Genomic DNA, 19884 nt, shown 5'->3' with positions numbered 1-19884 from the left:
TTATGTACAAGAAAACAGTCTTCGTACGGTCAATGTCTTGAGCGTTTCCTGTGTCACCAGTTTTACATTCCGATGCACCTCTGCCGGTTTACTGTATCCCTTGGACCTTCCCCTTGTCGATGAAACACAGAAATCGCATCAGAATTAATTATAAGAGACACAATGCCTACATAAGTACAAGATAACAGTCTACTTACGGACAATGATTTGAGCTTTTCCTGTGTCACCAGTTTTACATTCCGATGCACCTCTGCAGGTTTACTGTATCCCTTGGACCTTCCCATTGTCGATGAAACACAGAAATCGCATCGGAATTAAATATAGGAGACACAATGCCGACTTAAGTACAGAAAGACTGAGTCTTCCTACTGTCTATGGTTTGAGCGTTTCCTGTGTCACCAGTTTTACATTCCGATGCACCTCTGCAGGTTTACTGTATCCCTTGGACCTTCCCGTTGACGATGAAACACAGAAATTTCATCGGAATTAAATATAAGAGACACAATGCCAACTGAACTACAGGAAGACTTAGTCTTCCTACTCTCTATGCTTTGAGCGTTTCCTGTGTCACCAGTTTTACATTCTGATGCACCTCTGCAGGCTTACTGTATGCCTTGGACCTTCCCATTGACGATGAAACACAGAAATTGCATCGGAATTAAATATAAGAGACATAATGCCGACTTAAGTACAGGAAGACTGAGTCTTCCTACTGTCTATAATTTGAGCGTTTCCTGTGTCACCAGTTTTATTTTCCGATGCACCTCTACAGGGTTCCTATATCCCTTGGACCTTCCCATTCACGATGAAACACAGAAATTTCATCGGAAATAAACATAAGAGACACAATGCCGACTTAAGTATAGGAAGAATGAGTCTTCCTACTGTCTATGTTTTGAGCGTTTCCTGTGTCACCAGTTTTACATTCCGATGCACCTCTGCAGGTCTACTGAATCCCTTGGACCTTCCCATTGACGATGATACACAGAAATTGCATCGGAATTAAATATAAGAGGCACAATGCCGACTTAAGTACAGGAAGACTGAGTCTTCCTACTCTCTATGCTTTGAGCGTTTCCTGTGTTACCAGTTTGACATTCCGATGCACCTCCGCAAGTTTCCTGTATCCCTTGGACCTTCCCATTGACGATGAAACACAGAAATTGCATCGAAATTAAATATAAGAGACACAATGCCGACTTAAGTACAAGAAAACAGTCTTCGTACGGTCAATGTTTTGAGCGTTTCCTGTGTCACCAGTTTTACATTCCGATGCATCTCTGCCGGTTTACTGTATCCATTGGACCTTCTCATTGTCGATGAAACACAGAAATCGCATCGGAATTAAATATAAGAAACACAATGCCGACTTAAGTACAGGAAGACTGAGTCTTCCTAATGTCTATGTTTTGAGCGTTTCCTGTGTCACCAGTTTTACATTCTGATGCACCTCTGCAGCTTTTCTGTATCCATTGGACCTTCCCATTGACGATGAAACACAGAAATTGCATCGGAATTAAATATAAGAAACACAATGCCGACTTAAGTACAAGAAGACTGAGTCTTTCTACTGTCTATGGTTTGAGCGTTTAGTGTGTCAGCAGTTTTACATTCTGATGCACCTCTGCAGGATTACTGTATCCCTTGGACCTTCCCATTGACGATGAAAAACAGAAATTGCATCGGAATTAAATATAAGAGACACAATACCGACTGAAGTACAGGAAGACTGAGTCTTTCTACTGTCTATGTTTTGAGCGTTTAGTGTGTCAGCAGTTTTAAATTCTGATGCACCTCTGCAGGATTACTGTATCCCTTGGACCTTCCCATTGACGATGAAACACAGAAATTGCATCGGAATTAAAAATAAGAGACAAAATGCCGAATTAAGTACAGGAAGACTGAGTCTTCCTACTGTCTATGTTTTGAGCGGTTCCTGTGTCACCAGTTTTAAATTCCGATGCACCTCTGCAGGTTCACTGTTTCCCTTGGACCTTCCCATTGACGATGAAACACAGAAATTGCATCGGAATTAAATATAAGAGTCACACTGCCGACTGAAGTACAGGAAGACTGAGTCTTCCTACACTCTATGCTTTGAGCGTTTCCTGTGTCACCAGTTTTACATTCTGATGCACCTCTGCAGGCTTACTGTATCCCTTGGACCTTCCCATTGACGATGAAACTCAGATATTGCATCGGAATTAAATATAAGAGACACAATGCCGACTGAAGTACAGGAAGACTAAATCTTCCTACTGTCTGTGTTTTGAGCGTTTCCTGGGTCATCAGTTTTACTTTCCGATGCACCTCTGCAGGATTACTATATCCCTTGGAAATTCCCATTCACGATGAGACAGAAATTGCATCGGAATTAAATATATGAGACACAATGGCGACTGAAGTACAGGTAGACTAAGTCTTCCTACTGTCTATGTTTTGAGCGTTTACTGTGTCATCAGTTTGACTTTCCGATGCACCTCTGCAGGATTACTATATCTCTTGGACCTTCCCATTCACGATGAAACACAGAAATTTCAACGGAATTAAATACAAGAGACACAATGCCGACTTCAGTACAGGAAGACTGAGTCTTCCTAATGTCTATGTTTTGAGCGTTTCCCGTGTCACCAGTTTTACATTCCGATGCACCTCTGCAGGTTTACTGTTTCCCTTGGACCTTCCCATTGACGATGAAACACAGAAATTGCATCGGAATGAAATATAAGAGACACAATGCCGACTTAAGTACAGGATGATTGAGTCTTCCTACTGTCTATGTTTTGAGCGTTTCCTGTGTCACTGGTCTTACATTCCGATGCACCTCTGCAGTTTGCTGTATTCCTTGGACCTTCACATTGACGATTAAACATAGATATTTCATCGGAAATAAATATAAGAGACACAATGCCGACTTAAGTACAGGAAGACTGAGTCTTCCTACTGTCTATGTTTTGAGCGATTCCTGTGTCACCAGTTTTAAATTCCGATGCACCTCTGCAGGTTCACTGTTTCCCTTGGACCTTCCCATTGACGATGAAACACAGAAATTGCATCGGAATTAAATATAAGAGACACACTGCCGACTGAAGTACAGGAAGACTGAGTCTTCCCACTGTCTATGTTTTGAGCGTTTCCTGTGTCACTAGTTTTACATTCCGATGCACCTCTGCAAGTTTACTGTATTCCTTGGATCTTCCCATTGGCGATGAAACACAGAAATTGCATCGGAATTAAATATAAGATACACAATGCCGACTTAAGTACAGGAAGAATGAGTCTTCCTAATGTCTATGTGTTGAGCGTTACCTGTGTCAACAGTTTTACATTCTGATGCACCTCTGCAGGTTTACTGTATCCCTTGGACCTTCCCATTGACGATGAAAAACAGAAATTGCATCGGAATTAAATATAAGAGACACAATGCCGACTGAAGTACAGGAAGACTAAGTCTTCCTACTGTCTATGTTTTGAGCGTTTCCTATGTCATCAGTTTTACTTTCCGATGCACCTCTGCAGGATTACTATATCCCTTGGAACTTCCCATTCACGATGAAACACAGAAATTTCATCGGAATTAAATACAAGAGACACCATGCCGACTTAAGTACAGGAAGACTGAGTCTTCCTACTCTCTATGCTTTGAGCGTTTCCTGTGTCACCAGATTTACATTCCGATGCACCTCTGCAGGTTTACTGTATCCCGTGGAGCTTCCCATTGACGATGAAACACAGAAATTGCATCGGAATTAAAAATAAGACAGACAATGCCGACTTAAGTAAAAAAAAATTGGCTCTGAGCACTATGGGACTCAACTGCTGAGGTCATTAGTCCCCTAGAACTTAGAACTAGTTAAACCTAACTAACCTATGGACATCACAAACACCCATGCCCGAGGCAGGATTCGAACCTGCGACCGTAGCGGACTTGCGGTTCCAGACTGCAGCGCCTTTAACCGCTCGGCCACTACGGGCGGCCCGACTTAAGTACAGGAAGACTGAGTCTTCCTACTGTCTATGAATTGAGCGTTTCATGTGTCACCAGTTTTACATTCTGATGCACCTCTGCAGGTTTCCTGTATCCCTTGGACCTTCCCATTGACGATGAAACACAGAAATTGCATCGGAATTAAATATAAGAGACACAATGCCTACTTAAGTACAAGATAACAGTCTACGTACGGACAATGATTTGAGCGTTTCCTGTGTCACCAGTTTTACATTCCGATGCACCTCTGCAGGTTTACTGTATCCCTTGAACCTTCCCATTGTCGATGAAACACAGAAATCGCATAGGAATTAAATATAGGAGACACAATGCCGACTTAAGTACAGGAAGACTGAGTCTTCCTACTGTCTATGTTTTGAGCGTTTCCTGTGTCACCAGTTTTAAATTCCGATGCACCTCTGCAGGTTCACTGTTTCCCTTTGACCTTCCCATTGACGATGAAACACAGAAATTGCATCGGAATTAAATATAAGAGACACACTGCCGACTGAAGTACAGGAAGACTGAGTCTTCCTACACTCTATGCTTTGAGCGTTTCCTGTGTCACCAGTTTTACATTCTGATGCACCTCTGCAGGCTTACTGAATTCCTTGGACCTTCCCATTGACGATGAAACACAGAAATTGCATCGGAATTAAATATAAGAGACACAATGCCGACTTAAGTACAGGAAGACAGAGTCTTCCCACTGCCTATGTTTTGAGCGTTTCCTGTGTCACTAGTTTTACATTCCGATGCACCTCTGTAGGTTTACTGTATTCCTTGGACCTTCCCATTGACGATGAAACACAGAAATTTCAACGGAATTAAATACAAGAGACACAATGCCGACTTAAGTACAGGAAGACTGAGTCTTTCTACTGTCTATGTTTTGAGCGTTTCCTGTGTCACCAGTTTTACATTCCGATGCACCTCTGCAGGTTTACTGTTTCCCTTGGACCTTCCCATTGACGATGAAACACAGAAATTGCATCGGAATGAAATATAAGAGACACTATGCCGACTTAAGTGTGGGAAGACTGAGTCTTCCCACTGTCTATGTTTGAGCGTTTCCTGTGTCACTAGTTTTACATTCCGATGCACCTCTGCAGGTTTACTGTATTCATTGGACCTTCCCATTGGCGATGAAACACAGAAATTGCATCGGAATTAAATATAAGAGACACACTGCCGACTGAAGTACAGGAGGACTCAGTCTTCCCACTGTCTATGTTTGAGCGTTTCCTGTGTCACTAGTTTTACATTCCGATACACCTCTGCAGGTTTACTGTTTCCCTTGGACCTTCCCATTGACGATGAAACACAGAAATTGCATCGGAATTAAATATAAGAGACACACTGCCGACTGAAGTACAGGAAGACTGAGTCTTCCTACACTCTATCCTTTGAGCGTTTCCTGTGTCACCAGTTTTACATTCTGATGCACCTCTGCAGGCTTACTGTATCCCTAGGACCTTCCCATTGACGATGAAACACAGAAATTGCATCGGAATTAAATATAAGAGACGCAATGCCGACTTAAGTACAGGAAGACAGAGTCTTCCTACTGTCTATGTTTTGAGCGTTTCCTGTGTCACTAGTTTTACATTCCGATGCACCTCTGTAGCTTTACTGTATTCCTTGGACCTTCCCATCGACGATGAAACACAGAAATTGCATCGGAATTAAATATAAGAGACACAATGCCGACTTAAGTACAGGGAGAATGAGTCTTCCTACTGTCAATGTGTTGAGCGTTTCCTTTGTCAACAGTTTTACATTCTGATGCACCTCTGCAGGTTTACTGTATCCCTTTGACCTTCCCATTGACGATGAAAAACAGAAATTGCATCGGAATTAAATATAAGAGACACAATGCCGACTGAAGTACAGGAAGACTAAGTCTTCCTACTGTCTATGTTTTGAGCGTTTCCTGTGTCATCAGTTTTACTTTCCGATGCACCTCTGCAGGATTACTATATCCCTTGGACCTTCCCATTCACGATGAAAAACAGAAATTTCATCGGAATTAAATACAAGAGACACAATGCCGACTTACGTACAGGAAGACTGAGTCTTCCTACTGTCTACGTTTTGAGCGTTTGCTGTGTCACCAGTTTTACATTCCGATGCACCTCTGCAGGTTTACTGTTTCCCTTGGACCTTCCCATTGACGATGAAACACAGCAAATTGCATCGGAATTAAATATAAGAGACACATTGCCGACATAAGTACAGGAAGACTGAGTCTTCCTACTGTCTATGTTTTGAGCGTTTCCTGTGTCACTAGTTTTACATTACGATGCACCTCTGCAGGTTTTCTGTATTCCTTGGACCTTCCCATTGACGATGAAACACAGAAATTGCATCGGAATTAAATATAAGAGACACAATGCCGACATAAGTACTGGAAGAATGAGTCTTCCTACTGTCTATGTGTTGAGCGTTTCCTGTGTCACCAGTTTTACATTCTGATGCACCTCTGCAGGTTTACTGTATCCCTTGGACCTTCCCATTGACGATGAAACGTAGAAATTTCACGGAAATAAATATAAGAGACACAATGCCGACTTAAGTACAGGAAGACAGAGTCTTGCTACTGTCTATGTTTTGAGCGTTTCCTGTATCACCAGTTTTACATTCCGATGCATCTCTGCAGGTTTACTGTTTCCCTTGGACCTTCCCATTGACGATGAAACACAGAAATTGCATCGAAATTAAATATAAGAGACACAATGCCGACTTAAGAACAAGAAAATAGTCTTCGTACGGTAAATGCCTTGAGCGTTTTGCTGTGTCACCAGTTTTACATTGCGATGCACCTCTGCTGGTTTACTGTATCCCTTGGACCTTCCCCTTGTTGATGAAACACAGAAATCGCATCGGAATTAAATATAAGAGACACAATGCCTACATAAGTACAAGATAACAGTCTACGTACGGACAATGTTTTGAGCGTTTCCTGTGTCACCAGTTATACATTCCGATGCACCTCTGCAGGTTTACTGTATCCCTTGGACCTTCCCATTGTCGATGAAACACAGAAATCGCATCGGAATTAAATATAGGAGACACAATGCCGACTTAAGTACAGAAAGATTGAGTCTTCCTACTGTCTATGTTTTGAGCGTTTCCTGTGTCACCAGTTTTACATTCAGATGCACCTCTGCAGGTTTACTGTATCCCTTGGACCTTCCCATTGACGATGAAACACAGAAATTGCATCGGAATTAAATATAAGAGACACAATGCCGAATGAACTACAGGAAGACTTAGTCTTCCTACTCTCTATGCTTTGAGCGTTTCCTGTGTCACCAGTTTTACATTCTGATGCACCTCTGCAGGCTTACTGTATGCCTTGGACCTTCCCATTGACGATGAAACACAGAAATTGCATCGGAATTAAATATAAGAGACACAATGCCGACTTAAGTACAGGAAGACAGAGTCTTCCTACTGTCTATGTTTTGAGCGTTTCCTGTGTCACTAGTTTTACATTCCGATGCACCTCTGCAAGTTTACTGTATTCCTTGGACCTTCCCATTGACGATGAAACACAGAAATTGCATCGGAATTAAATATAAGATACACAATGCCGACTTAAGTACAGGAAGAATGAGTCTTCCTACTGTCTATGTGTTGAGCGTTTCCTGTGTCACCAGTTTTACATTCTGATGCACCTCTGCAGGTTTACTGTATCCCTTCGTCCTTCCCATTGACGATGAAACACAGAAATTGCATCGGAATTAAATATAAGATACACAATGCCGACTTAAGTACAGGAAGACTGAGTCTTCCTACAGTCTATGTTTTGAGCGTTTCCTGTGTTACCAGTTTTACATTCCGATGCACCTCTGCAGGTTTACTGTTTCCCTTGGACCTTCCCATTGACGATGAAACACAGAAATTGCATCGGAATTAAATATAAGAGACACATTGCCGACTTAAGTACAGGAAGACTGAGTCTTCCTACTGTCTATGTTTTGAGCGTTTCCTGTGTCACTAGTTTTACATTCCGATGCACCTCTGCAGGTTTACTGTATTCCTTGGACCTTCCCATTGACGATGAAACACAGAAATTGCATCGGAATTAAATATAAGAGACACAATGCCGACTTAAGTACTGGAAGAATGAGTCTTCCTACTGTCTATGTGTTGAGCGTTTCCTGTGTCACCAGTTTTACATTCTGATGCACCTCTGCAGGTTTACTGTATCCCTTGGACCTTCCCATTGACGATGAAACATAGAAATTTCACGGAAATAAATATAAGAGCCACAATGCCGACTTAAGTTCAGGAAGACTGAGTCTTCCTACTGTCTATGTTTTGAGCGTTTCCTGTGTCACCAGTTTTACATTCCGATGCATCTCTGCAGGTTTACTGTTCCCCTTGGACCTTCCCATTGACGATGAAACACAGAAATTGCATCGAAATTAAATATAAGAGACACAATGCCGACTTATGTACAAGAAAACAGTCTTCGTACGGTCAATGTCTTGAGCGTTTCCTGTGTCACCAGTTTTACATTCCGATGCACCTCTGCCGGTTTACTGTATCCCTTGGACCTTCCCCTTGTCGATGAAACACAGAAATCGCATCAGAATTAATTATAAGAGACACAATGCCTACATAAGTACAAGATAACAGTCTACTTACGGACAATGATTTGAGCTTTTCCTGTGTCACCAGTTTTACATTCCGATGCACCTCTGCAGGTTTACTGTATCCCTTGGACCTTCCCATTGTCGATGAAACACAGAAATCGCATCGGAATTAAATATAGGAGACACAATGCCGACTTAAGTACAGAAAGACTGAGTCTTCCTACTGTCTATGGTTTGAGCGTTTCCTGTGTCACCAGTTTTACATTCCGATGCACCTCTGCAGGTTTACTGTATCCCTTGGACCTTCCCGTTGACGATGAAACACAGAAATTGCATCGGAATTAAATATAAGAGACACAATGCCAACTGAACTACAGGAAGACTTAGTCTTCCTACTCTCTATGCTTTGAGCGTTTCCTGTGTCACCAGTTTTACATTCTGATGCACCTCTGCAGGCTTACTGTATGCCTTGGACCTTCCCATTGACGATGAAACACAGAAATTGCATCGGAATTAAATATAAGAGACATAATGCCGACTTAAGTACAGGAAGACTGAGTCTTCCTACTGTCTATAATTTGAGCGTTTCCTGTGTCACCAGTTTTATTTTCCGATGCACCTCTACAGGGTTCCTATATCCCTTGGACCTTCCCATTCACGATGAAACACAGAAATTTCATCGGAAATAAACATAAGAGACACAATGCCGACTTAAGTATAGGAAGAATGAGTCTTCCTACTGTCTATGTTTTGAGCGTTTCCTGTGTCACCAGTTTTACATTCCGATGCACCTCTGCAGGTCTACTGAATCCCTTGGACCTTCCCATTGACGATGATACACAGAAATTGCATCGGAATTAAATATAAGAGGCACAATGCCGACTTAAGTACAGGAAGACTGAGTCTTCCTACTCTCTATGCTTTGAGCGTTTCCTGTGTTACCAGTTTGACATTCCGATGCACCTCCGCAAGTTTCCTGTATCCCTTGGACCTTCCCATTGACGATGAAACACAGAAATTGCATCGAAATTAAATATAAGAGACACAATGCCGACTTAAGTACAAGAAAACAGTCTTCGTACGGTCAATGTTTTGAGCGTTTCCTGTGTCACCAGTTTTACATTCCGATGCATCTCTGCCGGTTTACTGTATCCATTGGACCTTCTCATTGTCGATGAAACACAGAAATCGCATCGGAATTAAATATAAGAAACACAATGCCGACTTAAGTACAGGAAGACTGAGTCTTCCTAATGTCTATGTTTTGAGCGTTTCCTGTGTCACCAGTTTTACATTCTGATGCATCTCTGCAGCTTTTCTGTATCCATTGGACCTTCCCATTGACGATGAAACACAGAAATTGCATCGGAATTAAATATAAGAAACACAATGCCGACTTAAGTACAGGAAGACTGAGTCTTTCTACTGTCTATGTTTTGAGCGTTTAGTGTGTCAGCAGTTTTAAATTCTGATGCACCTCTGCAGGATTACTGTATCCCTTGGACCTTCCCATTGACGATGAAACACAGAAATTGCATCGGAATTAAAAATAAGAGACAAAATGCCGACTTAAGTACAGGAAGACTGAGTCTTCCTACTGTCTATGTTTTGAGCGGTTCCTGTGTCACCAGTTTTAAATTCCGATGCACCTCTGCAGGTTCACTGTTTCCCTTGGACCTTCCCATTGACGATGAAACACAGAAATTGCATCGGAATTAAATATAAGAGTCACACTGCCGACTGAAGTACAGGAAGACTGAGTCTTCCTACACTCTATGCTTTGAGCGTTTCCTGTGTCACCAGTTTTACATTCTGATGCACCTCTGCAGGCTTACTGTATCCCTTGGACCTTCCCATTGACGATGAAACTCAGATATTGCATCGGAATTAAATATAAGAGACACAATGCCGACTGAAGTACAGGAAGACTAAATCTTCCTACTGTCTGTGTTTTGAGCGTTTCCTGGGTCATCAGTTTTACTTTCCGATGCACCTCTGCAGGATTACTATATCCCTTGGAAATTCCCATTCACGATGAGACAGAAATTGCATCGGAATTAAATATATGAGACACAATGGCGACTGAATTACAGGTAGACTAAGTCTTCCTACTGTCTATGTTTTGAGCGTTTACTGTGTCATCAGTTTGACTTTCCGATGCACCTCTGCAGGATTACTATATCTCTTGGACCTTCCCATTCACGATGAAACACAGAAATTTCAACGGAATTAAATACAAGAGACACAATGCCGACTTCAGTACAGGAAGACTGAGTCTTCCTAATGTCTATGTTTTGAGCGTTTCCCGTGTCACCAGTTTTACATTCCGATGCACCTCTGCAGGTTTACTGTTTCCCTTGGACCTTCCCATTGACGATGAAACACAGAAATTGCATCGGAATGAAATATAAGAGACACAATGCCGACTTAAGTACAGGATGATTGAGTCTTCCTACTGTCTATGTTTTGAGCGTTTCCTGTGTCACTGGTCTTACATTCCGATGCACCTCTGCAGTTTGCTGTATTCCTTGGACCTTCACATTGACGATTAAACATAGATATTTCATCGGAAATAAATATAAGAGACACAATGCCGACTTAAGTACAGGAAGACTGAGTCTTCCTACTGTCTATGTTTTGAGCGATTCCTGTGTCACCAGTTTTAAATTCCGATGCACCTCTGCAGGTTCACTGTTTCCCTTGGACCTTCCCATTGACGATGAAACACAGAAATTGCATCGGAATTAAATATAAGAGACACACTGCCGACTGAAGTACAGGAAGACTGAGTCTTCCCACTGTCTATGTTTTGAGCGTTTCCTGTGTCGCTAGTTTTACATTCCGATGCACCTCTGCAAGTTTACTGTATTCCTTGGATCTTCCCATTGGCGATGAAACACAGAAATTGCATCGGAATTAAATATAAGATACACAATGCCGACTTAAGTACAGGAAGAATGAGTCTTCCTAATGTCTATGTGTTGAGCGTTACCTGTGTCAACAGTTTTACATTCTGATGCACCTCTGCAGGTTTACTGTATCCCTTGGACCTTCCCATTGACGATGAAAAACAGAAATTGCATCGGAATTAAATATAAGAGACACAATGCCGACTGAAGTACAGGAAGACTAAGTCTTCCTACTGTCTATGTTTTGAGCGTTTCCTATGTCATCAGTTTTACTTTCCGATGCACCTCTGCAGGATTACTATATCCCTTGGAACTTCCCATTCACGATGAAACACAGAAATTTCATCGGAATTAAATACAAGAGACACCATGCCGACTTAAGTACAGGAAGACTGAGTCTTCCTACTCTCTATGCTTTGAGCGTTTCCTGTGTCACCAGATTTACATTCCGATGCACCTCTGCAGGTTTACTGTATCCCGTGGAGCTTCCCATTGACGATAAAACACAGAAATTGCATCGGAATTAAAAATAAGACAGACAATGCCGACTTAAGTAAAAAAAAATTGGCTCTGAGCACTATGGGACTCAACTGCTGAGGTCATTAGTCCCCTAGAACTTAGAACTAGTTAAACCTAACTAACCTATGGACATCACAAACACCCATGCCCGAGGCAGGATTCGAACCTGCGACCGTAGCGGACTTGCGGTTCCAGACTGCAGCGCCTTTAACCGCTCGGCCACTACGGGCGGCCCGACTTAAGTACAGGAAGACTGAGTCTTCCTACTGTCTATGAATTGAGCGTTTCATGTGTCACCAGTTTTACATTCTGATGCACCTCTGCAGGTTTCCTGTATCCCTTGGACCTTCCCATTGACGATGAAACACAGAAATTGCATCGGAATTAAATATAAGAGACACAATGCCTACTTAAGTACAAGATAACAGTCTACGTACGGACAATGATTTGAGCGTTTCCTGTGTCACCAGTTTTACATTCCGATGCACCTCTGCAGGTTTACTGTATCCCTTGGACCTTCCCATTGTCGATGAAACACAGAAATCGCATAGGAATTAAATATAGGAGACACAATGCCGACTTAAGTACAGGAAGACTGAGTCTTCCTACTGTCTATGTTTTGAGCGTTTCCTGTGTCACCAGTTTTAAATTCCGATGCACCTCTGCAGGTTCACTGTTTCCCTTTGACCTTCCCATTGACGATGAAACACAGAAATTGCATCGGAATTAAATATAAGAGACACACTGCCGACTGAAGTACAGGAAGACTGAGTCTTCCTACACTCTATGCTTTGAGCGTTTCCTGTGTCACCAGTTTTACATTCTGATGCACCTCTGCAGGCTTACTGAATTCCTTGGACCTTCCCATTGACGATGAAACACAGAAATTGCATCGGAATTAAATATAAGAGACACAATGCCGACTTAAGTACAGGAAGACAGAGTCTTCCCACTGCCTATGTTTTGAGCGTTTCCTGTGTCACTAGTTTTACATTCCGATGCACCTCTGTAGGTTTACTGTATTCCTTGGACCTTCCCATTGGCGATGAAACACAGAAATTGCATCGGAATTAAATATAAGAGACACAATGGCGACTGAAGTACAGGTAGACTAAGTCTTCCTACTGTCTATGTTTTGAGCGTTTCCTGTGTCATCAGTTTGACTTTCTGATGCACCTCTGCAGGATTACTATATCCCTTGGACCTTCCCATTCACGATGAAACACAGAAATTTCAACGGAATTAAATACAAGAGACACAATGCCGACTTAAGTACAGGAAGACTGAGTCTTTCTACTGTCTATGTTTTGAGCGTTTCCTGTGTCACCAGTTTTACATTCCGATGCACCTCTGCAGGTTTACTGTTTCCCTTGGACCTTCCCATTGACGATGAAACACAGAAATTGCATCGGAATGAAATATAAGAGACACTATGCCGACTTAAGTGTGGGAAGACTGAGTCTTCCCACTGTCTATGTTTGAGCGTTTCCTGTGTCACTAGTTTTACATTCCGATGCACCTCTGCAGGTTTACTGTATTCATTGGACCTTCCCATTGGCGATGAAACACAGAAATTGCATCGGAATTAAATATAAGAGACACACTGCCGACTGAAGTACAGGAAGACTCAGTCTTCCCACTGTCTATGTTTGAGCGTTTCCTGTGTCACTAGTTTTACATTCCGATGAACCTCTGCAGGTTTACTGAATTCCTTGGACCTTCCCATTGACGATGAAACACAGAAATTGCATCGGAATTAAATATAAGAGACACAATGCCGACTTAAGTACAGGAAGACAGAGTCTTCCCACTGCCTATGTTTTGAGCGTTTCCTGTGTCACTAGTTTTACATTCCGATGCACCTCTGTAGGTTTACTGTATTCCTTGGACCTTCCCATTGGCGATGAAACACAGAAATTGCATCGGAATTAAATATAAGAGACACAATGGCGACTGAAGTACAGGTAGACTAAGTCTTCCTACTGTCTATGTTTTGAGCGTTTCCTGTGTCACCAGTTTTACATTCCGATGCACCTCTGCAGGTTTACTGTATCCCTTGGACCTTCTTCCCATTGTCGATGAAACACAGAAATCGCATCGGAATTAAATATAGGAGACACAATGCCGACTTAAGTACAGAAAGACTGAGTCTTCCTACTGTCTATGTTTTGAGCGATTCCTGTGTCACCAGTTTTACATTCCGATGCACCTCTGCAGGTTTACTGTATCCCTTGGACCTTCCCACTGACGATGAAATACAGAAGTTGCATCGGAATTAAATATAAGAGACACAATGCCGACTGAAGTACAGGAATACTAAGTCTTCCTACTGTCTATGTTTTGAGCGTGTCCTTTGTCATCAGGTTTACTTTCCGATGCACCTCTGCAGGATTACTATATCCCTTGGAACTTCCCATTCACGATGAAACACAGAAATTTCATCGGAATTAAATACAAGAGACACAATGCCAACTTAAGTACAGGAAGACTGAGTCTTCCTACTCTCTATGCTTTGAGCGTTTCCTGTGTCACCAGATTTACATTCCGATGCACCTCTGCAGGTTTACTGTATCCCGTGGAGCTTCCCATTCACGATGAAACACAGAAATTGCATCGGAATTAAATATAAGACAGACAATGCCGACTTAAGTAAAAAAAAATGGCTCTGAGCACTATGGGACTCAACTGCTGAGGTCATTAGTCCCCTAGAACTTAGAACTAGTTAAACCTAACTAACCTAAGGACATCACAAACATCCATGCCCGAGGCAGGATTCGAACCTGCGACCGTAGCGGACTTGCGGTTCCAGACTGCAGCGCCTTTAACCGCACGGCCACTTCGGGCGGCCCAACTTAAGTACAGGAAGACTGAGTCTTCCTACTGTCTATGTTTTGAGCGTTTCCTGTGTCATCAGTTTAACTTTCTGACGCACCTCTGCAGGTTTACTATATCCCTTGGACCTTCCCATTCACGATGAAACACAGACATTTCATCGGAAATAAATATAAGAGACACTATGCCGACTTAAGTGTGGGAAGACTGATTCTCCCTCTGTCTATGTTTTGAGCGTTTCCTGTGTCACCAGTTTTACATTCCGATGCAACTCTGCAGGTTTACTGTATCCCTTGGACCTTCCCATTGACGATGAAACACAGAAATTGCATCGGAATTAAATATAAGAGTCACAATGCCGTCATAAGTACAGGAAGACTGAGTCTTCCTACTCACTATGTTTTGAGCGTTTCCTGTGTTACCAGGTTGACATTCCGATGCACCTCTGCAGGTTTCCTTTATCCCTTGGACCTTCCCATTGACGATGAAAAACAGAAATGGCATCGAAATTAAATATAAGAGACACAATGCCGACTTAAGTACAAGAAAACAGTCTTCGTACGGTCAATGTTTTGAGCGTTTCCTGTGTCACCAGTTTTACATTCCGATGCACCTCTACCGGTTTACTGTATCCCTTGGACCTTCCGCTTGTCGATGAAACACAGAAAACCCATCGGAATTAAATATAAGAGACACAATGCCTACATAAGTACAAGATAACAGTCTACGTACGGACAATGTTTTGAGCGTTTCCTGTGTCACCAGTTTTACATTCCGATGCACCTCTGCAGGTTTACTGTATCCCTTGGACCTTCTTCCCATTGTCGATGAAACACAGAAATCGCATCGGAATTAAATATAGGAGACACAATGCCGACTTAAGTACAGAAAGACTGAGTCTTCCTACTGTCTATGTTTTGAGCGATTCCTGTGTCACCAGTTTTACATTCCGATGCACCTCTGCAGGTTTACTGTATCCCTTGGACCTTCCCACTGACGATGAAATACAGAAGTTGCATCGGAATTAAATATAAGAGACACAATGCCGACTGAAGTACAGGAATACTAAGTCTTCCTACTGTCTATGTTTTGAGCGTGTCCTTTGTCATCAGTTTTACTTTCCGATGCACCTCTGCAGGATTACTATATCCCTTGGAACTTCCCATTCACGATGAAACACAGAAATTTCATCGGAATTAAATACAAGAGACACAATGCCAACTTAAGTACAGGAAGACTGAGTCTTCCTACTCTCTATGCTTTGAGCGTTTCCTGTGTTACCAGATTTACATTCCGATGCACCTCTGCAGGTTTACTGTATCAGGTGGAGCTTCCCATTCACGATGAAACACAGAAATTGCATCGGAATTAAATATAAGACAGACAATGCCGACTTAAGTAAAAAAAAATGGCTCTGAGCACTATGGGACTCAACTGCTGAGGTCATTAGTCCCCTAGAACTTAGAACTAGTTAAACCTAACTAACCTAAGGACATCACAAACATCCATGCCCGAGGCAGGATTCGAACCTGCGACCGTAGCGGACTTGCGGTTCCAGACTGCAGCGCCTTTAACCGCACGGCCACTTCGGGCGGCCCAACTTAAGTACAGGAAGACTGAGTCTTCCTACTGTCTATGTTTTGAGCGTTTCCTGTGTCATCAGTTTAACTTTCTGACGCACCTCTGCAGGTTTACTATATCCCTTGGACCTTCCCATTCACGATGAAACACAGACATTTCATCGGAAATAAATATAAGAGACACTATGCCGACTTAAGTGTGGGAAGACTGATTCTCCCTCTGTCTATGTTTTGAGCGTTTCCTGTGTCACCAGTTTTACATTCCGATGCAACTCTGCAGGTTTACTGTATCCCTTGGACCTTCCCATTGACGATGAAACACAGAAATTGCATCGGAATTAAATATAAGAGTCACAATGCCGTCATAAGTACAGGAAGACTGAGTCTTCCTACTCACTATGTTTTGAGCGTTTCCTGTGTTACCAGGTTGACATTCCGATGCACCTCTGCAGGTTTCCTTTATCCCTTGGACCTTCCCATTGACGATGAAAAACAGAAATGGCATCGAAATTAAATATAAGAGACACAATGCCGACTTAAGTACAAGAAAACAGTCTTCGTACGGTCAATGTCTTGAGCGTTTCCTGTGTCACCAGTTTTACATTCCGATGCACCTCTACCGGTTTACTGTATCCCTTGGACCTTCCGCTTGTCGATGAAACACAGAAAACCCATCGGAATTAAATATAAGAGACACAATGCCTACATAAGTACAAGATAACAGTCTACGTACGGACAATGTTTTGAGCGTTTCCTGTGTCACCAGTTTTACATTCCGATGCACCTCTGCAGGTTTACTGTATCCCTTGGACCTTCTTCCCATTGTCGATGAAACACAGAAATCGCATCGGAATTAAATATAGGAGACACAATGCCGACTTAAGTACAGAAAGACTGAGTCTTCCTACTGTCTATGTTTTGAGCGATTCCTGTGTCACCAGTTTTACATTCCGATGCACCTCTGCAGGTTTTCTGTATCCCTTGGACCTTCCCACTGACGATGAAATACAGAAGTTGCATCCGAATTAAATATAAGAGACACAATGCCGACTGAAGTACAGGAAGACTGAGTCTCCCTACTTTCTATGCTTTGAGCGTTTCCTGTGTCAGCAGTTTTACATTCTGATGCACCTCTGCAGGATAACTGCATCCCTTGGACCTTCCCATTGACGATGAAACACAGAAATTGCATCGGAATTAAATATAAGAGACACAATGCCGACTGAAGTACAGGAAGACTAAATCTTCCTACTGTCTCTGTTTTGAGCGTTTCCTGTGTCATCAGTTGTACTTTCCGATGCACCTCTGCAGGATTACTATATCCCTTGGAAATTCCCATTCACGATGAAACACAGAAATTGCATCGGAATTAAATATAAGAGACACAATGGCGACTGAAGTACAGGTAGACTAAGTCTTCCTACTGTCTATGTTTTGAGCGTTTACTGTGTCATCAGTTTGACTTTCCGATGCACCTCTGCAGGATTACTATATCCCTTGGACCTTCCCATTCACGATGAAACACAGAAATTTCAACGGAATTAAATACAAGAGACACAATGCCGACTTAAGTACAGGAAGACTGAGTCTTCCTAATGTCTATGTTTTGAGCGTTTCCCGTGTCACCAGTTTTACATTCCGATGCACCTCTGCAGGTTTACTGTTTCCCTTGGACCTTCCCATTGACGATGAAACACAGAAATTGCATCGGAATGAAATATAAGAGACACAATGCCGACTTAAGTACAGGATGATTGAGTCTTCCTACTGTCTATGTTTTGAGCGTTTCCTGTGTCACTGGTCTTACATTCCGATGCACCTCTGCAGTTTGCTGTATTCCTTGGACCTTCACATTGACGATTAAACATAGAAATTTCATCGGAAATAAATATAAGAGACACAATGCCGACTTAAGTACAGGAAGACTGAGTCTTCCTACTGTCTATGTTTTGAGCGATTCCTGTGTCACCAGTTTTAAATTCCGATGCACCTCTGCAGTTTCACTGTTTCCCTTGGACCTTCCCATTGACGATGAAACACAGAAATTGCATCGGAATTAAATATAAGAGACACACTGCCGACTGAAGTACAGGAAGACTGAGTCTTCCCACTGTCTATGTTTTGAGCGTTTCCTGTGTCACTAGTTTTACATTCCGATGCACCTCTGCAAGTTTACTGTATTCCTTGGACCTTCCCATTGGCGATGAAACACAGAAATTGCATCGGAATTAAATATAAGATACACAATGCCGACTTAAGTACAGGAAGAATGAGTCTTCCTAATGTCTATGTGTTGAGCGTTTCCTGTGTCAATAGTTTTACATTCTGATGCACCTCTGCAGGTTTACTGTATCCCTTGGACCTTCCCATTGACGATGAAAAACAGAAATTGCATCGGAATTAAATATAAGAGACACAATGCCGACTGAAGTACAGGAAGACTAAGTCTTCCTACTGTCTATGTTATGAGCGTTTCCTATGTCCTCAGTTTTACTTTCCGATGCACCTCTGCAGGATTACTATATCCCTTGGAACTTCCCATTCACGATGAAACACAGAAATTTCATCGGAATTAAATACAAGAGACACAATGCCGACTTAAGTACAGGAAGACTGAGTCTTCCTACTCTCTATGCTTTGAGCGTTTCCTGTGTCACCAGATTTACATTCCGATGCACCTCTGCAGGTTTACTGTATCCCGTGGAGCTTCCCATTGACGATGAAACACAGAAATTGCATCGGAATTAAAAATAAGACAGACAATGCCGACTTAAGTAAAAAAAAATTGGCTCTGAGCACTCAACTGCTGAGGTCATTAGTCCCCTAGAACTTAGAACTAGTTAAACCTAACTAACCTATGGACATCACAAACATCCATGCCCGAGGCAGGATTCGAACCTGCGACCGTAGCGGACTTGCGGTTCCAGACTGCAGCGCCTTTAACCGCTCGGCCACTTCGGGCGGCCCGACTTAAGTACAGGAAGACTGAGTCTTCCTACTGTCTATGATTTGAGCGTTTCATGTGTCACCAGTTTTACATTCTGATGCACCTCTGCAGGTTTCCTGTATCCCTTGGACCTTCCCATTGACGATGAAACACAGAAATTGCATCGGAATTAAATATAAGAGACACAATGCCTACTTAAGTACAAGATAACAGTCTACGTACGGACAATGATTTGAGCGTTTCCTGTGTCACCAGTTTTACATTCCGATGCACCTCTGCAGGTTTACTGTATCCCTTGGACCTTCCCATTGTCGATGAAACACAGAAATCGCATAGGAATTAAATATAGGAGACACAATGCCGACTTAAGTACAGGAAGACTGAGTCTTCCTACTGTCTAAGTTTTGAGCGTTTCCTGTGTCACCAGTTTTAAATTCCGATGCACCTCTGCAGGTTCACTGTTTCCCTTTGACCTTCCCATTGACGATGAAACACAGAAATTGCA

The 19884-nt window shown here is 42.4% G+C and overlaps 3 non-coding genes across 3 annotated transcripts; all 3 read right to left on the bottom strand.

Moving 5' to 3' along the window:
- Nucleotides 1–3890: 3890 nt before the first annotated feature.
- Trnap-ugg (transfer RNA proline (anticodon UGG)) lies at nt 3891–3975 on the bottom strand. The gene has a single exon. It is a non-coding gene; the product is annotated as a tRNA-Pro (tRNA).
- Nucleotides 3976–12165: 8190 nt separating this feature from the next.
- On the bottom strand, nt 12166–12250 carry Trnap-ugg (transfer RNA proline (anticodon UGG)). Its single transcript has one exon. It is a non-coding gene; the product is annotated as a tRNA-Pro (tRNA).
- A 7059-nt stretch (nt 12251–19309) lies between these two features.
- Nucleotides 19310–19394, bottom strand: Trnap-ugg (transfer RNA proline (anticodon UGG)). Its single transcript has one exon. It is a non-coding gene; the product is annotated as a tRNA-Pro (tRNA).
- Nucleotides 19395–19884: the final 490 nt, after the last annotated feature.

Source organism: Schistocerca nitens, chromosome 4 (assembly GCF_023898315.1).
Source record: "Schistocerca nitens isolate TAMUIC-IGC-003100 chromosome 4, iqSchNite1.1, whole genome shotgun sequence".
In the NCBI taxonomy this organism is placed as follows: domain Eukaryota; kingdom Metazoa; phylum Arthropoda; class Insecta; order Orthoptera; family Acrididae; genus Schistocerca; species Schistocerca nitens.
Note: the sequence above shows the minus strand (reverse complement) of the source record. Positions and strands in the feature narration are given on the sequence as shown.